Source organism: Podarcis tiliguerta, assembly GCF_965153285.1.
Source record: "Podarcis tiliguerta genome assembly, chromosome: 1".
Taxonomy (NCBI): Eukaryota; Metazoa; Chordata; class Lepidosauria; order Squamata; family Lacertidae; genus Podarcis; species Podarcis tiliguerta.
Genome location: NC_139534.1, coordinates 50,070,220 through 50,091,357, shown reverse-complemented (window position 1 = coordinate 50,091,357; position 21,138 = coordinate 50,070,220). Strand labels below are relative to the sequence as shown.

At 43.4% G+C, this 21,138-nt stretch overlaps 2 long non-coding RNA genes across 2 annotated transcripts; one reads left to right on the top strand and one right to left on the bottom strand.

The window, feature by feature from the left end:
• Nucleotides 1–5,630: 5,630 nt before the first annotated feature.
• Nucleotides 5,631–21,045, bottom strand: LOC310672159. Its single transcript, XR_014508439.1, has 3 exons — nt 21,031–21,045; nt 9,309–9,712; nt 5,631–5,806 (listed from the first exon to the last, which is right to left on the bottom strand). It is a non-coding gene; the product is annotated as an uncharacterized lncRNA (long non-coding RNA).
• On the top strand, nt 9,847–14,870 carry LOC310672166. Its single transcript, XR_014508441.1, has 2 exons — nt 9,847–9,977; nt 14,684–14,870. It is a non-coding gene; the product is annotated as an uncharacterized lncRNA (long non-coding RNA).
• Nucleotides 21,046–21,138: the final 93 nt, after the last annotated feature.

The window sequence follows — 21,138 nt, the reverse complement described above, 5'->3', positions numbered from 1 at the left end:
GCGCACTGAATTTTGACCTCGCACAGGACATCGCTGAAATTTGAAAGACCAAAGTCTGCCCCTGCTAAAGTTGCATGGTGCAGATGAATAGGACTGTGCAACTGGAGTGAATTTAGAGAATCTGGATACAGGGATTTTCAGCTAGAGGGCCATTCAAAGGAAACAAAGCTGATCATTGAGACTAAAAAGGCACAATATTCCAGTGCAGTATTAATCCAAAACCCAAAATACTTGAGGAGCTCAAGTCAGCAGAAAGTGCAACGTCGAAGCCAGATAGATGTTATGCAAACCACTGCTGGACTGAACAAGAAGTGTAAAGGGGCTCTGGCTTAGGGAACCTCTAGTAGTGTCTGCAATGAGAATAAAAATATCTTCACCCCACTGCCACGAACCTGAGTACAAAACTCTCCTCTGCTCTCATAGCTGCCCTCCCAGGTTGCTCCTGGTTTCATTATAAAGACACTTGCAAATGTTACAAGGCATTTTCCCATCAACAGACATAGAAATACTAGAAACATCTGGCGTCACAGACTTTGGGCTGACACATGCAACTCTAGCAGGAAATGGTTCTTATTAGTAATGATGACAAATCTTGTAATTAGGGGGATCAGAATTCATCTCTCGACCATTCTTAGTGCCTCTGTGTATTCAGAGCCAAACCCTCTTGCACTGAAATTCTTAAACCATTTGTAATAAATAAAATAAAATGTACTATGAATGTAGTGTGCCAGTTTTGCACTGGCATGTCCTGCTTTTCTTCACCTGTGTGGGTGTCATTTATGGTTAGCTGCTCTATTGGAAGACGTCCATAAGTCTCTGGGTTGCATCTAATGTAGTGCTCAGTAACTTGTTCCATCAGCTCAAGAATTTACTCTTGCACAATGGAACTCCCATAATAAAATACAATGTTAAGTTCTCCTAATCATTGCATGAAAAAGAGAAAACATCTTTTTCAGGGGGTAAAGGTTCTTCCCCAGGGTGGGCGACACTAGGGTTCAGCACAGCATGAAATATATAGAGGTTTTGGAGGGGAAAGTAGCAGCTCAGAAAGGGACTCTATGGTGGGCAGTCATCCCATCTGATAGGTGACTTTGCTTGTGTACCACTTTCATTTCTGCTGGTGGATCATCTGCTACCCACCTCATCATCCTCATCCACATGGAACTCTGTGTTTGTAAATAAGAATCACATAGAATCATAGAATTACAGAGCTGGAAGGGACAACGATGGTCATCTAGTCCAATCCCCTGCAGTGCAGGAATCTTTCACCCAGTGTGGGGCTCAAACCCTTGACCCTGAGATGAAGAGTCTTGTGCTCTACTGACTGAGCTATCCCATGCAAACAACCTGTCATGGGTGAGGCATTGTGATGCATGATGTACAGGAAAGGAAGAGAAAGGGAAGGGAACATGGCATATGTGCCAAGGCAATGTCTTTACTGCCCCCACACTCCAATTCCAAAATAGCACTGCAAAAGTGTGGGTGGACAGAAGGCAAAACAAGTATAATTTGAAAACTCAGAAAAGAGGAAGCCTTTAAATAAGAGATCTCTGATGTCATTCTCAGCTGATGAGCCGATAATGAGCTGGGAGGAAACCACAAATTCCTATAGCTCCAGAATCAATAGTGGTATAAGAAGCAGAGCATCAGCCATGGTATCCCCTATTAACATGCCAATGTGACACCTTCATCAGATCCTGCCAATCTAGAATTAGCCTTTCAGGCTTATATTGGATCCAAGGGCATGCCTGCAAGACCATCACCTTTCAAAGGCAAGTGGTTGCCATCAGGATACCACTTTTCTTTCCCTCTCATAGACTGAATTTGGATTGTGTCCCCAAGGAAAGGATGTCTGGAGGAAAATGTCAACAGATGTTTTGGAGCTACAAAATGAACTTAGCAGCATGTCTGTTGAAGATGCTGCTATTCTGAGGCATTCTGAGACTGCACAGAGGATTGGACAGGGGCTCTGTGAGAGCATACAAGATCTATTACATTCTGCAAATCACTTGAGAATTCTAGTAACCTGCTTAAGGCAAAGTGTTGTTGATGAAGCTACCAGTCAGGAAGTCAGGGCTTTACCTTTGTTACAATCATGCCTGCCTGTCAGGACTCAACCCAGCACTGCACACTGAACCTGGGGGATGTCCAGCAGGAATCCTCCCTCTGAAATACCAGCCATTTCTGGAGAAAGTAAGGAATTGCATAAAGATTATGCTCATCAGCAAGGAAGCCTCAACAACCATAGGCCAGAGTGGATCAGTTATGATTTCCGGTCCCCCGGCCCATATTTAACCTGCCCGGTCAGACAGGCTACCTTACTTGCCAACTTGAGCATCTGGGAGGTAGGTCTCTGTTGTTACTGCTCCACATTCGAATTACAAACCACTTTCACCTTGTCCCACTTCAAACTGGATAAAAACCAGGTGTGGGCCTGCCTGTCTTGCAAACTAAACATGTTCTCAAGGAATCCCTGCAAGCTGGCTATCAGAGTCTGAACCCCACACAAGAGCTGAGATCAGCTTCTGGCTGGATTTAGATCGCACAAAGGGAGTTGCTGAGTCATGGGCCTGTGTGACGACTGTCATCAGCCCGGCAGTGTTTACAATGTGCAACCACCAGCACAAAGTCTCTGAGAGGCTCTGCCCATGTCATCCATCATAGGGTGGATTTGGCCGAGTACGGTAGGTAATTAATGAAGTGATATTGATAGGAAAGTAGGGGGAACATCTCTGGCATCCAAATGGGCCCACACATGCCAAGGAAAGTGCGAGCAGATCGCTGAAAAATTCAGTCAAATGTGTGGCTGACAGGGATGGAATCAAAGCTGCCCTGCCTTCCTCAATGCCACTTCAATGCTCTTGTGGCATAAATGATTCCGTGACTATGGTTTATGAGTTGCACAGAGTGGAGGAAACAGATTCAACCCCATCCTTCACCACTTAAGCAGCTGATGGGCAAAGACCTTTATATGAAAAATGAACTGTGAAAGCATGTATTGGACGTCAGTGCTCAAAACCGTTTACCTCCTGAATGAAGCCCTGTAGACATCAGTAGGAATACTCCAGAGAACATGGCTTAATTGGCAGACTGAAACATCTCATGGGCATAACCAGGATTTTTGTTAGGGGGCAGGACTTTGTTAGGAGGGGGGGCAGGACTTGTTTATAAGTTCTGAATAAGGCTAATATTATTCAGCCAAATCTCTCTCTCTCTCTTTCTCTTTCTCTTTCTCTCTCTCTCTCTCTCCCTCTCTGGAGCATTCCATTTCTTGAGTTGTCTACAGACAATGCATGCTCCCAGTTCTTGATTCCTAGAGTGCTTTTTGAGGATAATGTAGTAGTTGTTTTAAGGCTAATTTGAAAATCTAAAAAGCAAAGAGGGGAAGAACTGAAAAGCTAAGTCTGTACTGGTAGAATTCAGCATTCAAAGGGGGCAGAGGTCCAATAACCAAGTTGAAAACAGGTCCCTTTTGTGAAAATCCATGAATAGGTGGATGTTTCTACAGTCAGAACAACAAAGCAAACAAGCAAAAAGATAGAATGCCCTGATAAAGCTGAGACTATGGTTAAGATTAAAAGAGTTGTGAAACATTTGCGCAAACAAGCTGGCCGTTGTATTAGAGAGATTATGATAAGGTTACTAATTACTAACCATTTAATGATGTACTAAGCAGAGCATTAACAACCTGGAAATGGAGTTCAAATCAGGACACAACACTGTCAACCCAATCTAGCTGCTTGCTCAGGCTGAAGGCCTATCTAGTCCAGCATCCTGTTCTCACAATGGCCAACTAGATCCCTATGGGAAGACAAAGCCCACACAAGCACAACAGCACTTCCAGAATTGTGTTCTTCAGAAACGGATATTCAGAGGTAGTACACAGCCACCATGGCTAGGGGCCATTGATAAACCCTTTTAAACCTCTTTTTAAGCCATGCACTTTGGTGGCCATCACTACCTCTAATGGGAGTTAGTTCCACTGCTTAATTTTTTCTTGTCCATCCTGAATCTTCCCAAATTCAACTTCATTAGATGACCCTGGGTTCTAGTTTTATGAGCAAGAGTGGAAAAACATCTGTGTCCACTTTTTCAATACACTGAAGCATTTTATACACCTCTAGCATGTTCTCCTCTCCCTTTCCCCCCCTAAACTTAAGAGCCCTAAATGTTGTAACCTTTCTATATGTGGGAGTCAATCATTTTAGTTGCTCTTTTCCTTTACAAGTTCCTTTTTAACCAGTCTTCCAATACGGGGAAAGTTTCCTCTTTTGAAGTGAAATGTGACCATGCTGAACCTTCTCAGCAATTCCCAACTTACATATATGTTGAATTTGATAGCACTGTGGTAACTGTTCTCAATCAGATCAGCAGCACATGCTTCTCACACAATGTTGTGGGTACCTCTTAAGACTAAATCCAGGGATGCCTCCCATTATAAAGCTGGGTAGCTATGTCCATAATGATCAAATCACCCACTACCAGAAACCACCCACTACCCTGCCCACTGGAGGCACAAGAGGATATCAGTTCATCCCCCAACAAATGATTTGCTTCTAAGGCTCATTTGCCTCTTCCTCAGAGTAGGATTGGCCCACTCATGAGACAAGGTGAGGCGACTGCCTCAGGTGGCAGGATCTGCAGGGGCAGCAGATGCCAATATAGATCTTTCTTCCCTTTTCCTTGATGTTGATATTTACTCACTTCTTCTTCCCTGACAGAGAGAGAGCTGCCATTTTGAGGTTTGCTCGGGGGCCAAAATTTCTTAGACTAGCCCTGTCTCAGAGTGATGCCTCCTTTCCCAAGACCCTCATCCTCCATGAATGTGCTCCTGTTGCAGTTTTAGATGATGCTTCAAAACAACAAATTAACAAATAAAAGGGTAGTGATTACTCTTTCTTTGCATAGCTGCCTAAGCCGCTGGGGCTCAGATGCTTTAGGGGTTGGGATTCCCCTCTTGCTCATACAGCATTGGTCATGACTGTCTTTTGGAACCAATGGAACTAGTGGTTGTGACTAACTCAAGATTCATAACTTTTGGTGGGACACTAGCCCTCCTCAAGTGTTCTGATACTATATTAACAAAACATGAGAGGTGGGGTTGTTAGCTTTAGGGATGTGCGGATCTGCCAGTTTTGGTTTCTCCCAGTTTCTAATTTTCCCACTCTTCAGTTCTTCACATTTCCACTACAGTTTGCCAACTTTTAAAAAAAGTTCTCCTGAAAATTCAGCAGCATTTTAGTGTGAAGATCTCTTATTGTAACCATGTTTGTCCATAATTTGTATGCCTAATATATACTACATTTCTACAAACAATTTCCCATAATAGAATACAGTTTGCATGTTATTTTCACTAATAAATGCATTCTTCATGCACACACATTACTTGGCTGGAGAACTGCATTGCAAAATTCTAAGTGTACATTTAAACGATGGCTGTGTTTTGGTTTGTGCATTATTTCAGAAACTGCGAGTTAGGTAAATTTGGAGATTGTGGCTTTAATTACGGCATGGATCTGTCAAAACGCCATAAAACAGCTCCACTGGGTCAGAGCAGGCACATGACTCCTAAAATCACTTACAAAGTTAAGGAAAAGACTTATAAGTAACACATAAAGATGCTGCAGAAATTCCAGCCCAGGTAGGTTTAATTGGAAACGTTTTCTAACATTTCCTGACCCTGTACGCTGATGACTTGTTTGGAGAAAGATGTCAGTTCTGCTCAGTCAGTGATTCCATTGCTAGGACTCCTTTGTTCCAAACCCGTCCAGTTAGTATAGCACACACCTCCTGTAGTGGTGACGGCCTTGAAGGCAAGAAAGAACAATGAGAAACGTCAGTACATTCATGGTCCTGATCCACCATTCTTTTTTTTTTTTTCAAAGAAAAAACAACAGCCCATGTTAATTTGCAGAGTCTTATCAGTAGTGGCCTCTTCCTTATGGAACTCTCCCCCAAGATGGCACTCTCAATAGCAGGATTTAAGAAAGCTTTGAAAACCAACCAACTTCTCATCACTTTCAACTTAGTTTATTAATCATGCTGCCATTTTGTTGGTGTTTTATTGCTGCGGAGATACCAGCAGAGTTTTATTTTAATTAGTGCTATTTTTCTAGGAAAAGAGGTGCCAGAACTCAACATGAATGCCTCCCTTGTTCTCTTATAATTTTCAATGGTGCCCACCTGAGAGGTGCTGGTACTGAGTTCCAGTGAGTTCTGATTGAACAAAAAACCCACCCCTGATTTTAATGTATTTTTGGTTTCTTACATTTTTTTAAATTTTGAAATTCCCCTGTTTGTCTTGATATGATCAGAATGCACCCTGGTCCTACGTGCATTAGTTGTTACTTTTTGATTGGGCTGCTGCCGTGCATCTTATGTGGGGCTGCCTTTGAAAACCACTGGGAAACATCAGTTGGCACAGGATGCTTCTGCTGGGGCAAATTGTTGGGATCACAGGAAACATATATTTTCTGGACTGCATTGGCTGCCAGTTTGTTTCTGGGCGCAATTCAAAGTGCTGGTTCTGGCCTCTGGAAAGCTTGGAACCAAGGTACTAAAAGAACCATCTCTTCCTATGTGAATGTGCCTTAAGATCATCTGCTGCACCCTTATTGCATGTGTTGCTGCCTTCTGAGGCACATATGGTGGTGGCACAAGTGAGGGCTTTCTCTGTGGTAGCATCCCACCTAAGAGGTGGCAATCAGCCTCCTTTTTTGTATTCTGCTGGCTGTTTTTTTGCTGCATATAACTGGCTAATTGTTGGTATTGGCTCTTTTGTCTCCTTGTTCCATGATGTTGCTTTTAGTCAGAAAACCATGTTTTTTATGATGAATTATTCTTTTTGTGTGTGTGTTCCTGTTTATATTTTGATAAAGCCACTTTGAATAACTTTTTCTTGGAGGGGAAAAGTGGAGCATTTTTAAAAAATGTAAATCAATAAAATAAAGACGACTTTATTTTATTTCTATGCTTATCTCTTATTGGCTACGTTGGGTGGACCTAATTCAGAAAGACAGCATATAAATATATAAATAAAATAAACATCCATATTGCAATGCTCATAAAGTGATCCTCCCTCCCTCCCTTCCATAATATGATCAGGAGACAGGTAACAGCAATTTTAGCAAAAATGCATGCTTTGTCACTGAAAACTTTATAGTTTAACTACAATTTAAGTAGTTAAAGAGCATGGATGTAAGAAATCTGTATCAAAAACTTATCAAATCAAATGCTTCATTTGTAGTTGATGGTGATTTCTTTTTATGGTCATATCTAGATGTTTTTTACACTCAGCAACCTGATTTACCACATCTTTAAGTGAACATGTCAAAGCCATCACCACACAACTCCTCCAGCACAATCTCAACTCAACAGACATATACAGAGGCCTGTGGTGGAATCCAAAAACTCATCCTAGTGCTCCCCTACTAATATAAGAGAAGGGGAGACAACTTAGATGGAGGGGAGAAGCTCCAGAACAGATTTTTAAGGGCTCTAGGGGCTAGAGGAAGGAAGGGGAAATGGCAAAAATCACCACCCCTCTTTCACCATTAGTGGGTGTCTCCTGGTGAATCAAAACTATATGCCCAAGGGTACCAATTGGATAAATTGGTAGAATGGACTGTGCCTCTTTGTGTTGTGGGGATGGACAGTGCCATAACCAGTAGAGATATATGTGCATCATTATGTCTTTAGGCACTGAAATCCTGCACCCTGGGCAAGCTGAGCATGGGAAAGAGCAGCCCTTTGTACAAAGCACTCTTCTAGTCACTTCTATCACACCTCCATGTTTTGTACATCAATGTCATACAAAGCAAACATTCGAGCAATTCTAAAAGAGGTAAAATGATGGCAAGAATAATCCCAGCTGTTCAGATCTTACATTCCCCTCTGTGTTGAGGCTTTACCAAGCCCATTGACACCAATGACAGTCTCTGCTAGGGCCTCAGGATTTGCACAATTACGCTGCGTGCTGGTGCCACCTGGGTCACTTTTAGACATCTAACCATCTTAGCATCCTCCAGGCCCCCAAAACATGGGTTCCTTTAGCAGCAGTAGGAGTGTAGCCAAGCCCCAGAAGTCAATGAATGAGGAAGTTGCTGGGTGCCCTAGAACAGCCTCACTAAACTTGCTGCCTTCCAGATGTTCATGTTATTTTGGTGGCTACAACTTGCATGCACCAGGTTCGGACAGCTGAACTAAGATAGCCTAGCAAGATCATGCGTGACTAACACTGAGGAGGAGAGGGAAGCTACACAGTTTCCTGAGCAAAATTAACCATGGAACCTCCTTTAATGATGGGAATGATCAGCTTGTTTGTTTGTTTCAGTTAATAAACGATGTGATCATGGTTTTTTCAAAGGTTAGGCTAATATGGTAAGCAGGTAACACACACAAACATACACACAGATTTCACATAGAAACTTTTTCCCCAGGAGGCAGCAATGGGCTGCCCACTGCAAACCTCATAGGTGTACAGGAACGTCACAGCTAACACACACCCAAAACCCCATTATGTGTCTGCATAAGACTTTAGAGCAGATGTGTCTGCACAAATATAAAAAAAGTCACCGAATTTCAAGCTAGTGGGCAGAAAGAGGGTGGAGAAGAGCTAAACAAGTTTCACCTATTCTTTGTTTCCTCCCTAAATATTTGATTCTAATCCTATGAAGGTGCATGTGTCACATGTAACACATTTCTTGTTTTCAGCTGAAACACTCTACTTGCAAGGGTAGCAAACATGGTGTCCTCCAGAAGTGGTTGGGCTACAACCAGGGGTGGAGGAAGGGGTGCGGTGGGGGCGGGTTGTCCCGGGTGTCACCACTGAGGGGGGTGGCAAAATGCCGGCACTCACCGCAGGGCCTGCAAACAGTTCGCCGGCCACCGCCCCCCTCAGCTGTAGGGCAGCTGAGTGGGAGGAGGCAGGCAGACTCCTCAGAGGCCCTGCGGAGCGTCCTGCCCCGGCTCGCCCCACACCGCCCCGTGTGCGTGGCTGGCCTTGTCCCTGGGTGCAGGGCATGCACGCCTCCCCAGGCACCCAATTGGCTTGCTCCGCCGCTGACTACAACTCCCATCATCCCAGATCATGGGCCATGCTGACTGCAGTTGATAGGGGCTGGAGGTACCAGAGGGTACCCAATTGGCTTACCCCTCCTTTACTGGTTGACAGAAGACCATTTGACATAAAGTCATCTCTTGGATTGAAAGAGAATTGGCAGAGTTCTAAAGGAATGTGCATGTCATCAACATGTTATTCCCTTCCAGACGGATACATACTGCAGTACAGAATGTAACTAAACTATCACCTGTTCTCCTTTTGCCTCCACGACCACCTTTTTTTGTCCTGCCTCGCTTCCTACCACGTCCTTTCCCTTTACGGCAACCACCTTTCTTGCTGCGATGTCTGTGATATCGTCGGAATCTTGACATCTTCTCCTTCTCTTACATCTGTGTGGCAGATTTCTGCTCCAGGTGGAGCAAGATGCCTTTCTAGATCAGCTGGTGATGATCTGCTTGGGGTGTTGCATTGAAGATAAGCTTGACTTGGGCCCACAAGTCACCCATCAATTATGACATATGAGTGACTCTGCCTGCAGTGCTACATCATAATGGCCTGTCTCATGGTACATCACTCCTTGTTTTCTGCAGCCTTAGAAATATTGGAGATGGCCACAGAATACCACCATTCTGCCTTCAGACTTGATATACCCTGGAAGGATAGATTAAGGTCTATGTCCTGTTCCTACTTTCTCTGTAGTAGCCAGAAGGAAATGCATGGTGTTCACCAGTTATTTCTCACCCCTGCCATTTGTAGTGTCCCATGTGAAGGCTGTGCACTGGATTCAGCTGAAGCCCAAATCAAATTGGGCTGATTTGTAGGAATCGAGGTTTCACTCAAGCCGGATGAGAACCACCTTGGATCACCCCTGGTCACCAGCTGCTCAGAGCAGTCCAGGACATGAATTGGGAAGGAGGTAAGGATGGGAAGGAAGGGTGAGAAGAAGGATGGGAAAGAAGGGTGTGCAGGAAGAAGGAGTGTGCAGGAAGAAGTGTGCTGCTTTTTCCCAAGTGCCTTCCCTGAAAGGAAGAAGCTTGCAGAAAAGCACCCCACAGAACCCCTGTGATCTTGGCTGGGATGGGGTGGAGATGCAGCACCTCCTTCTTTTGCCCCTTCCCAACTGTATGTTTAATTTACTTTTTATTTTTATTTTTTTAAAAAAGCTAATTAAACTTTACCCCAAAACTGATCCAGGGCCAGATACAGAGTGAGGCTGGCATTTTCTGGGCTGTGGAGGCTGGTGGTGGCTGCACACAGCCCTTATCCCATGCTGTTGTGGAGAAATGGATAAACTTCACCCAAAAGGCACATCACTACTTCTAGCTCACTATCTGTATGAGCTAGACATTCTTCATTCTGCGATGCTATCTAGGAATTCTTATTTCACCAAAATCGGGTTAATAGTCATAGGGACAATTAGGATGATGAACAATATTTCCCCTCCATCCAATCTTTCCAAGTCGAGTTTCCTGTTGAGTGTGATTGTCTTTCAGCAGTTTTCAGGTTTTAGGAGACTCTGTCTTAGTATGAGTCTCCATGCCTTCATTTGCCTTGCCTAATAGCCATTGGCAACGATATACCTAACCTCATAAATTCAAACTTTCTAAAATTAATATGTACTGTTGTCTTAAAATATAGTGCAAATGCTGTTTCCATTTTATTGTATTCTGCCAATAGACATCTTCTTAAGCAATGTTCATTAAGTGGGGATATTAAAAGAGCACCTTTAATAAACTTTCAACAATTGCTTGTTGAAAGTCTTGGGCTTTGCATGCCTCATTTGTTTGCAGAATCCTATGGGTTGGTCCACCTCCACAGATGAAGGAGAGAAGAATAGGAGCTACACCTGTGTTATTTCAACAATTTTATGTTGTATAAAATGTAGATTTGGACAAAAGTGGCTTAATGAAGCCAGAATGACTTTGATAGTCCCTTCTGGCACATCTTCTGTTAGGGAAATTATACTAATGGCCCTAGGCTAGGAGAAGGTTGGTGAAGATGACGCATCCTTTTTCTCCTCTCTCTCCAGTCCAAGGGAGAGGCAAGTCTGAGTAAAAGGTAAAGGGACCCCTGACCATTAGGTCCAGTCGTGACCGACTCTGGGGTTGCAGCGCTCAACTCGCTTTATTGGCCGAGGGAGACGGCATACAGTTTCTGGGTCATGTGGCCAGCATGACTAAGCTGCTTCTGGTGAACCAAAGCAGTGCACGGAAACGCTGTTTACCTTCCCGCCGGAGCGGTACCTATTTATCTACTTGCACTTTGACGTGCTTTCGAACTGCTAGGTTGGCAGGAGCAGGGACCAAGCAATGGGAGCTCACCCCGTCGCGGGGATTTGAACCGCTGACCTTCTGATTGGCAAGTCCTAGGCTCTGTGGTTTAACCCACAGCGCCACCCGCGTCAAAGCAATAGAAGCATTTGGGGGAAGACTGACTGCAGTTTCTGGAGAGAGACAAAGCTGATCATTTGGAGCTCTGTAAGCTAACATTAGACTTCTGTGGAGATCAAATGCAGTTGCAGTTTATTTGGCTGCTATCCATTGCAATGTTTCGAGTTGTGTCTCCACCTATGCTCATCAATATGTATAACTGACAAGAAACACAAACATTACAAAACACCATGAGGCTCCAGTTATCATTTTCCAAAAAAACCCAAAACTTGGATAAGTGCTGGACCCCCTGGAACTGCCGCCGCTCTGAGAAATGGAGTGAGTGTAACAATACAAATACTAAGTAAATACGCTCCATGATGATGTGGTTTGTTGCATTCCCATTGGCTTCCCATAGATACACAAGAGTTTCTTTTCTGCCAAGAATTCTGAGATGTTTTCATTCCTAGAATCATTTCTTCTTTCTTGAAACTCAACAGAAGACTCACTTTGGTGGTATTAGGATACAGAGAAGGTCAACAACCATTTATTCATTCCCAGTGCTCTGTTAAACAAAATATGCCTTTGTCAATTTAAGGGAGATGTTTCTTCTCTTAGTCAGGTAAATTGATCCTCGCATAAGTTGATCCATTAGAAATAAACCATGGGGAAATTAAATGATTTCTCCAATGGGGAGAATCATGTTTGTGCCCCTATTGCAGTTTGCAGTTCATGCCTTAAAATATAATATCTAATTTGAATGCAGGCCTTCCTCTAAGGAGTTCAAGGTGACATTTAGCCATACAATAACCCTGTCAGGTGGGTTAGGCTGAGAGGAAGAAACCTTCTCCAAAATAATCCTGTGAGTTTTACTGAAAAATTGCCCAAAGAGTTGTGTGTACATGGTGTTATTCTCTAAAGTTTAGCCACTAAGTGGCAGTGGACTTAGTTGTACAAGTTGAGTCAGAGGTTTCTTGAGCAGTTCTGTTCTTATATAAGGACACAATAAAGCTTTTGTTTAGCTGCCTGCTTGGTGTGCATCCTCTGTGCCTTCCATGACAGTGTAAAAGACAGAGAGGTGGTTGGGCTTCTTAACCACTGGTTGCTAATAACTGGTGTCTCATGTGCTGTGTGACACTCATGTACTGCATGCCAGATAAGGCTTGTGCCTGCTGAATGATGGTAGATTGGAGGTGCAATACTTCATACTTAATGGAGAGTAAGCTGAGTTGTTTATAACTTTGTGCTTCTACCACATTGATGTGGAATTTCTTTTTTGCTGATAACAAGAGTCTCTGGTTAGCTTTTAGCAGGTTGCTAAGGGACCATGAGCATCTCACATTTGATTTTTATATAAAAGGGACTTTATTTTTAGATTTTTCATGCAATGTTGATTTGATTGCATCAGAGGAAAAGGAAAGGCATCAGCAATAACAGAGGATAAGGAGTTCAGAGCTATTTTTATCTGGGAGAGTTAACTTTGCTACTTCCTCACATTGGCCAATTTATCAAGATGACCTATACAAACCATTGCAGGCAGCAGTTAATTCTTATCAAGAAGAAAATCATCTTGCTGATGACTGTGGAATACAACAAATGAGGAATAAAGGAGATACTAGATAACTCAAACTGTATCCTGTTGAATCCCTCAACCTTGCTTCCTTATAATTAAGACATATTAATTCCCTCTTCTGTAGTTAGAATTCAGGATTTTGTTGTATTTATGAATGTGGACATATATGGAGTTGGGGCACCTTAATTCATGCATTTGTAACAGCAGGTTTCCATACAATTTTTGTTACACAGGGTCTTTAAACATGGGTCTTTGTTACACATGGGTCTTTAAATGACATGCATGGAAGCAGAAGGTCTCTAAAGTAAAATTCGGGTGATAGTACAGTTCCTGCTCTGTGGGGGCTCACAAAAACCTATTCTGGATTGGGAGTTAGAACTTCCTAAAAGGGTCGGCTTCATACTTTTGGCCAATTGTGTAGGTTGCATAATCAGTGAGGTGCAAAAGTGAGTTGTGAACTTGAATGCTTTCCCCTGCCATGGGTGGAGCCTCTAGCTACTATAGCTGCAAGTTTGTAATCACACCTATACCTGTTCCTCAGCTAATGCCCTATATAATATCAAGGGTGATATCCAACTAATACATCCCATCAGCACATCCATTTCCACTTGTGCAATGCAACTTCCCCCGTCCTTTCCCTATGCACCACTTAAATCTGTTCCAGGGGTTCCTTTAAGCCTCCTGAGCAGATATTGGGAGGGTGTTCAGGAGAGGGGGAAGGTTCTATTTCTCAAGTGGAAATCCTTGCAATGATAGGAAACAGAAGTTGGATTGTAGTTGTGGTTTCGGGGGAACAGCTTTGGGACCCATGCCAGGCCTAATTGGGCCTTTGGGCTGAAAGTTTCCCACCACTGCTCTAGCATGAACAAGAAATTGTGCTAAAGAAAATGAGAAGCAGACAGTCCTATGAATGGTGTCTTCTTATGTAGACCATGGTTCATTCTAGTGGTTGTATGCATGATGGCTGTTAGGAGCCCCTGGAGTGAAAACAGCTGGCTTTGGTTCTGTGTGCAGTGGATCCATCTGGTAAACTATCAGACCTGCAGCTTGGAACCTGCAGCTTGGCAGTGAAGCAAGCTCCAGCTTTGGGTTGTTTTCCTATCCACTGGACTCTCCTGGACAGGGAGAGCTACAAAAGGGTTTCTGTTTAGGCTAGGATTGCCTGAGCAAAACGTCATCCTGGCTCTCGTGAGCTTCTGTACATTCCTCCTAAACTTGGTTCCTTGGTCCTGATTCCTGGCCTTGGTCTGTGACTCTGGCTCCTAGCTTGAGCTTTTGGTCCTGACCTTTGATTTCCTAGCTTGGCTTCTGGCCCATGTCCGATAGCCAACTACAGCTCAGCCTTGTAAAAAGCTCTCACCAACTGCATGTAAAACGTGTCTTATTGGGCAAAGTATGAACCAGTCCTGGGAAGATACACTTAGATGGAATAGCAGGTGAATGGGTGAAGATCATGAGCTTTGTCTAGATATCTTCTCTCTAACTACTGGAGTTACCCTCTAACTTCAAATTAGGTCTTTTAAATCAGTCCAGCACTGTCCTTACAGGTTTCCACAGGAGCATACTGAGCACAGAATAGTTAATTTGACCTCTACATTCTGGAATTTGATATTCAGTATTCCAGGAGTTTGACTGTTGTTAAATTCAATTAACTTCACTTTTTCTTCCCTGCCATCACAGCTGCTCTGAAGACTGTTGACAAAGTGCTTGAACACTCTGTAAAACACCTTGAGATGTGTTGATACAAAGTCAGCTGGATAGAAGGTGAAGTTGGTTGATGTTATTTATGTGTGTTTCATTATGTTCCATGCAAATCATAAGCTACCCAGAGCTGCCTACACAAATTGAAATATATTCATAGCAAGCACTGAGTTCTTTCATTTGCAAAACAAACCCACAAATTCCATTATGCATATCAGAAAATAGAACATCCAGTTTTAGTCAGATAATACAAGCTGTATTGAAAATAGCATCTATGAGAGAGAGGGTACAATCAGTTGGTGTAGCCTTATAGTGGCATTTTTGCATTTATTTTTCCAGCCAGCTTGTCAAACTGTTCCTACTACTTCTTTTTATTCCACTTATTTCCCCCAAGATTCATGGTTATTTTCATTCATGCCAGCATGCCTGCCTCTCTATATGATGTGACTTTGCATTCTTTTCTCCTCCTCTCCATGGTCTCTTCTTAAGTCTTCTCACCACCATCACTATTTCTAATATGCTTGTTTTTGGGCTACTAGATGCAGGCATGCAGAGTTGGGCACCACATGGGGGGGGCTGTCATGTGTGCATCACACGTGTGACACCCCATCCCCCGTCAGGCCACACCTACTGGGAAGCTCTCCAAGCCTCCCACCCAGCACAATGGTACTCACCCAATGCAGCAGGGGATAGCAGGCCTCTCAATATTGGGGGGCTCCACCCCTGCCTCAAAATATTGAAGGGGCTGAAGCCCCTTGCACCCCATATATCCAGCACACCTGACTGGAGGACAGTCATGTTCTGAGCTGACAGGTAATTGTTTTGATAGGCAATGCACAAGAACAGCATGCCTAACTGTTCCACCTTCCAATGGTGTGGAAGGAACCTCTATACTCTGAAACCTTGGAATTCTAGGGGGGGAAAACAAAACACCTAGCAGAAACGTTAACAAATTGCAAATAAGAGAGAGCAAGAGATACAGAGACAGAGAGTCGGGCCTGCCTAGTTAGAGATGAACTCAAGTAGACCACAAGAAACCCAAACAGAATTCTGTGTGTGAGCTATGGATGCATAGCACCAGTTAAGTGCAAAATAGAGCAGCGACAGGCATCAGTCTATTCCATCACCATTTGTATCAAGCTACATCACAAGGAGACTGCTTGCTGGAAGACAATGGTAACAGAAATCCCACCCACCTCATTTTGATAGGATGCCGGAAACTCTTTTGGGGAGCTACAAGAAACATGCCTTCCTCCACTGTCAATGTTGCTGCCAGCATTCTCTCAGCTGTCCTCATACTAGTATCAACAGGAGGGGTGTGAGCCTTTGGACAGCTGAATTTCTGGTATCCCAAGTGAACCCAGTGCCCTTAAGCAAGATGCAGAACTTCCCAGCAGGCCCCTTGGCTATGCTCAAATTGCTGGGCTGCTGATACTGCAAACCATCCTCCTTCTCTATGGACTGTGACCAAAAGTAATAATGAAGAGAAAGTATGTCTCAATGCTTAACCTCCTATGAAAGCAGCAGTGCTTGGGAAATGGGACAAATATGGGACAAATATGTGGATTAGAACTTAATTACCCTTCAGATTCTCTGGATTTGGTGATACAGTTCTTGGCTCAAGAAATGGAACAAAATGAGTTTTTAAATGCATATTTTTATGATAAAATAATTTAAGTACAATTTTTGTTATAAATAGGGATTTAATTGTAGATTTTCGTGTCCCTCGTCCCATTTACCCCAGTGACTGCAGCAAAGCTGCTGTGGGTGGGACCATTTAAAGCTCAGCATGCATTTCCTATACCCCTTGTGGTGGCTGAAATTCTTCCGTCTTTTAATTGCTGCTTTTCAAGCGATACAGATTTCAAATGAAAGACAGGCATATTATGTATAATATTAATGTCATTGCTGGTTTGGCCCTTAGACTGTTGGGTGTACCTCTTTTGGATGAGTGTGGTTGAGAATCCCCCATATCTACAATATTCCTTTTTTTAAACAAATCAAGAAATACAGACTAAATGGTTTTCTCCCCTCTGTTTAAGTGAACAATATTATAGCTTCTCATTCCCTGGAATACATCAGACTCCACTAACAATCCACCCATTTGTTCAGCAGAATTTAATGTCCTTGACTGAACAAATACTGCATTGGCTCGATCATCTAAAGTGGTACCCATAAAAGTCTTGGCAAGGGTTTCTCATATATATATATATATATATATATATGCTTTCGTAGATTTTCACGGGTACAGGAATGCAGGTTTTGGTGTCCTCGGGTGTCTTCCCGTGTAAAAGTTGGGGTGTCTAGGCGACGTTTCGACGAGGTCTCACTCGTCATCTTCAGGCTGGTGCTTTCGGCTTCTTGTTACTGGAACAGAGCAGGATCTCAGTGTTTGAGTTCCTATAAATACTGTTGAGGAGGTGTGGTGTATAGCCTCCAATGTTCTGGGCAGAGAGGAGGTTCCCAGGCTAGTGTGCCTTTTCTTCTTTTGTTCCTTAATTACTTGAGGGATATCTTGAGTGATTTCTTGAGTGATTTCCTGAATCCCACTTAGGTGGGTCATTAGGTGTGGATTAGTTGCTAAAGCCTTCGTGTCTTGAACTCTTGAACTTTGTGAAGAGTTTTTCTGAGAAGATGGCTGTACTGCACTTGGTTGTGCTCTGGCTTGGCTTCGTGTATAGGGGCGAGCTGTGGTTTTGTGGCCTGTGCCAGCCAGATCTGTGTAGGGATTGCAGGGGGGTGCAGCATCCGGAGGTGCCACCCTGGTTTGGCTACTGGATGGTGTCTGTAATTTATCTGTGGAGAGGGTCTGGGTTTGGGTCTGGTGTGGTTGATTGGTGATGGCGTTCTGTGTGCCTCTGGATCTGGTGTCAGATTTTGTGGGGAGGGCTAATTTCCAGATGTCTGGCAAGCGGGATGTGTCGTCACGCTTGTTCATGTTGTGAGGGTGTTTCTCTATCTCGATGGCTTCCATGATTATTCTCTTGTGGTGATGTTCCATGTTAAAGAGCAATTTGGAATCTGCAAAATTAATTTCGTGTCCTGTTTCTTTCATGTGTTGGAAAAGAGAGGAAGTTTTTTCTTTTTTTTTGACGGCATTCTTGTGTTCTGCGATCCGTGCATTTATTCGTCTGTTTGTTTGTCCAATGTACGTGGCTGGGCAGACTTTGCAGGGTATTTCATAGAAAATAGGTCTATGAAATACCCTGCAAAGTCTGCCCAGCCACGTACATTGGACAAACAAACAGACGAATAAATGCACGGATCGCAGAACACAAGAATGCCGTCAAAAAAGAAGAAAAAACTTCCTCTCTTTTCCAACACATGAAAGAAACAGGACACGAAATTAATTTTGCAGATTCCAAATTGCTCTTTAACATGGAACATCACCACAAGAGAATAATCATGGAAGCCATCGAGATAGAGAAACACCCTCACAACATGAACAAGCGTGACGACACATCCCGCTTGCCAGACATCTGGAAATTAGCCCTCCCCACAAAATCTGACACCAGATCCAGAGGCACACAGAACGCCATCACCAATCAACCACACCAGACCCAAACCCAGACCCTCTCCACAGATAAATTACAGACACCATCCAGTAGCCAAACCAGGGTGGCACCTCCGGATGCTGCACCCCCCTGCAATCCCTACACAGATCTGGCTGGCACAGGCCACAAAACCACAGCTCGCCCCTATACACGAAGCCAAGCCAGAGCACAACCAAGTGCAGTACAGCCATCTTCTCAGAAAAACTCTTCACAAAGTTCAAGAGTTCAAGACACGAAGGCTTTAGCAACTAATCCACACCTAATGACCCACCTAAGTGGGATTCAGGAAATCACTCAAGAAATCACTCAAGATATCCCTCAAGTAATTAAGGAACAAAAGAAGAAAAGGCACACTAGCCTGGGAACCTCCTCTCTGCCCAGAACATTGGAGGCTATACACCACACCTCCTCAACAGTATTTATAGGAACTCAAACACTGAGATCCTGCTCTGTTCCAGTAACAAGAAGCCGAAAGCACCAGCCTGAAGATGACGAGTGAGACCTCGTCGAAACGTCGCCTAGACACCCCAACTTTTACACGGGAAGACACCCGAGGACACCAAAACCTGCATATATATATATATATATATATATTCTGTAAATTACAGTTTGTGCAGTGGAGTCTCCCTAATCGGACTTCAACAGAACTTTGTTTTATTGTGGAGGAAAGGAGAAAAGCAGAAAGGGCAGGCAGTTATGGCTGTGCATTTCTAATGCAGATCTGGAGTCAGTGGTACTAGCTAGGACCAGGTGCTATTATACCAGTTGCTTAATTTAGGCCACTTTACAGATGTAGAGTATTTGAGGCACTGTAATCAGATGTTTTCATGTAATCAGCAATTCCCAGAGTTGCCTGGGAAAACGGATTGACTGCTAAACCCCGCTGAGAATTGTAGCTCTGAGAGGGTTACTGTGATCTCCTAACAAATCTCAGCACCTTTAACAAACTACAGTTCTTGGCATTCTTTGGAAGACGTCTGTGGCTGTTTAAAATAGTGTGACACTGCTTTAAATGTATAGTTTAGATGTGGCCTCGGAGACAAAGCACTTTTAATGCTGGAGGTTTAATTTAGCCATTGTGCCTAGTACCCATTGATAGCCTTATCCTCCATGTCTAATCCTTCCTGAAATGAGTGTAAAAAAATGTAGTATAAACACTGACAACTGGGAAACACTGGCCTGTGAGCGCTCCAGTTGGAGAACAGCCTTTACCAAAGGGGTCATGGGCTTTGAAGACACTCAAACTCAGGACGCAAGGGAGAAATGTGCTAAGAGGAAGGCACGCTTGGCAAATCCACACCGTGATCAGTTCCCACCCGGAAACCAATGTCCCCACTATGGAAGGACGTGTGAATCCAGAATTGGCCTCCGCAGTCACTTATGGACTCATTGTTAAAACCGGGTTTATGGAAGACAATCTTACTCGGCTATGAGTGATCGCCAAAGAAGAAGATTGGTTAATGGAATCAGCAATCAGACCTGGAACAATGCACAAGCTGGAAGGAAGCTCCTCCATCAACGACACATAGGAGAAAGCTGATCATGTAACACCTTCAGCTTAGCCACTCTGCTGTGTTTCCACCCACAACCGCTATTAACAGATGTGTTTTAAAACCCTTCTAGCACTGATGATGACATATGGGGAATAAGAGGAATAATTAAGACCAGAAACACAAAACTCTGTTAGCCCAAGCAAGGAAAACAAGAAAATAAATACGATGACCTAACTGGGGGGGGGGGGGGGACAAGTAAAACAGGAAGCTACCTGCCTTTGGGCTCTGTGAAAATTAATATTAGGGTAGTGGGAGGGCTTTTGCCACAGACTTCCCTTGTTAGACCTACTCCCAGAAGTGGCTCTCTTGGTGGGATGGAGCCACTACTACACTAGCTTCCTAGCAGGTGGTCACTGTTGCTCAAGCAGAGAGTGAGAGATGAGGTGGCATGGAGGTCAGCGTGGTGCAAACATACTGGCGGAGCTAATCAGTACTCCTGCTCTACTGTGCTAACCTCCCTGCTGCCTCGCCGCTCTGCCTCCCAGTATGCAGTAGCGACACACCTAGCAAGCTGCTTCTATTCTGAGCCTCATGGCCATCTCTAGAGCTACTTCACTTTAGGAGAATATCGTCTGATGCTTGCTTTCATCGGGATGGATCTTCAGCAGTTGGAAATCCGTATGACTTAACTTGGTCCACAGGATTAGGGCGAAGCTGGAGGTTAAGCTAAATGTGCACTGAATGCTTGAAAATTGTAGCTGCACATAGGGTTGGGTGGATGAGATTATTTCTGGCCCTTGTCAGTTTTGCATAAATTCATTGATAAAATCATAGAATCGGAGCAGGAAAGGGCCATAAATCCTTTCCATTCCATTTCTGCATTAACACAGTTTTAAAACAACTCTGGGTGCACATTTGAATTTACATATGAATTTAAATACTTATTTTATCACAAAACTGAGATGACATACATTTTCTGCCTTGGCTGCAGATTTATACTATTTATAGACGTTTTTGAGTATTAAGAGGCTCAGAAATGCTTTTTAAATAAACAAACACAGCATCTTTTCGCAAAACACTTTAAATACACAGTTAACTTTGATGTATTTTATCTAAAAATCGTTTATTCTAAAAATAACAATTTATAATGTATTTTTGGTATGCTTTTTCTGAGCCAAGAGTTGTTTTGCAAAATTTGAAAAAAGTTTAAAATCTGAAGGATAAAATCTGTTTTGATGCTTACCTTAGCCTAGAAGGTACAGATTGGGTTGGTTCATACCTGAAGTCAAAGAAATCTTACTCCTCAAGCATCCCTGAATGTACATTGAGTTCTCATTTCCCTCTCTGCAACATCTAGAAGAACCTAACTTGGGTGTGACCACAGGGA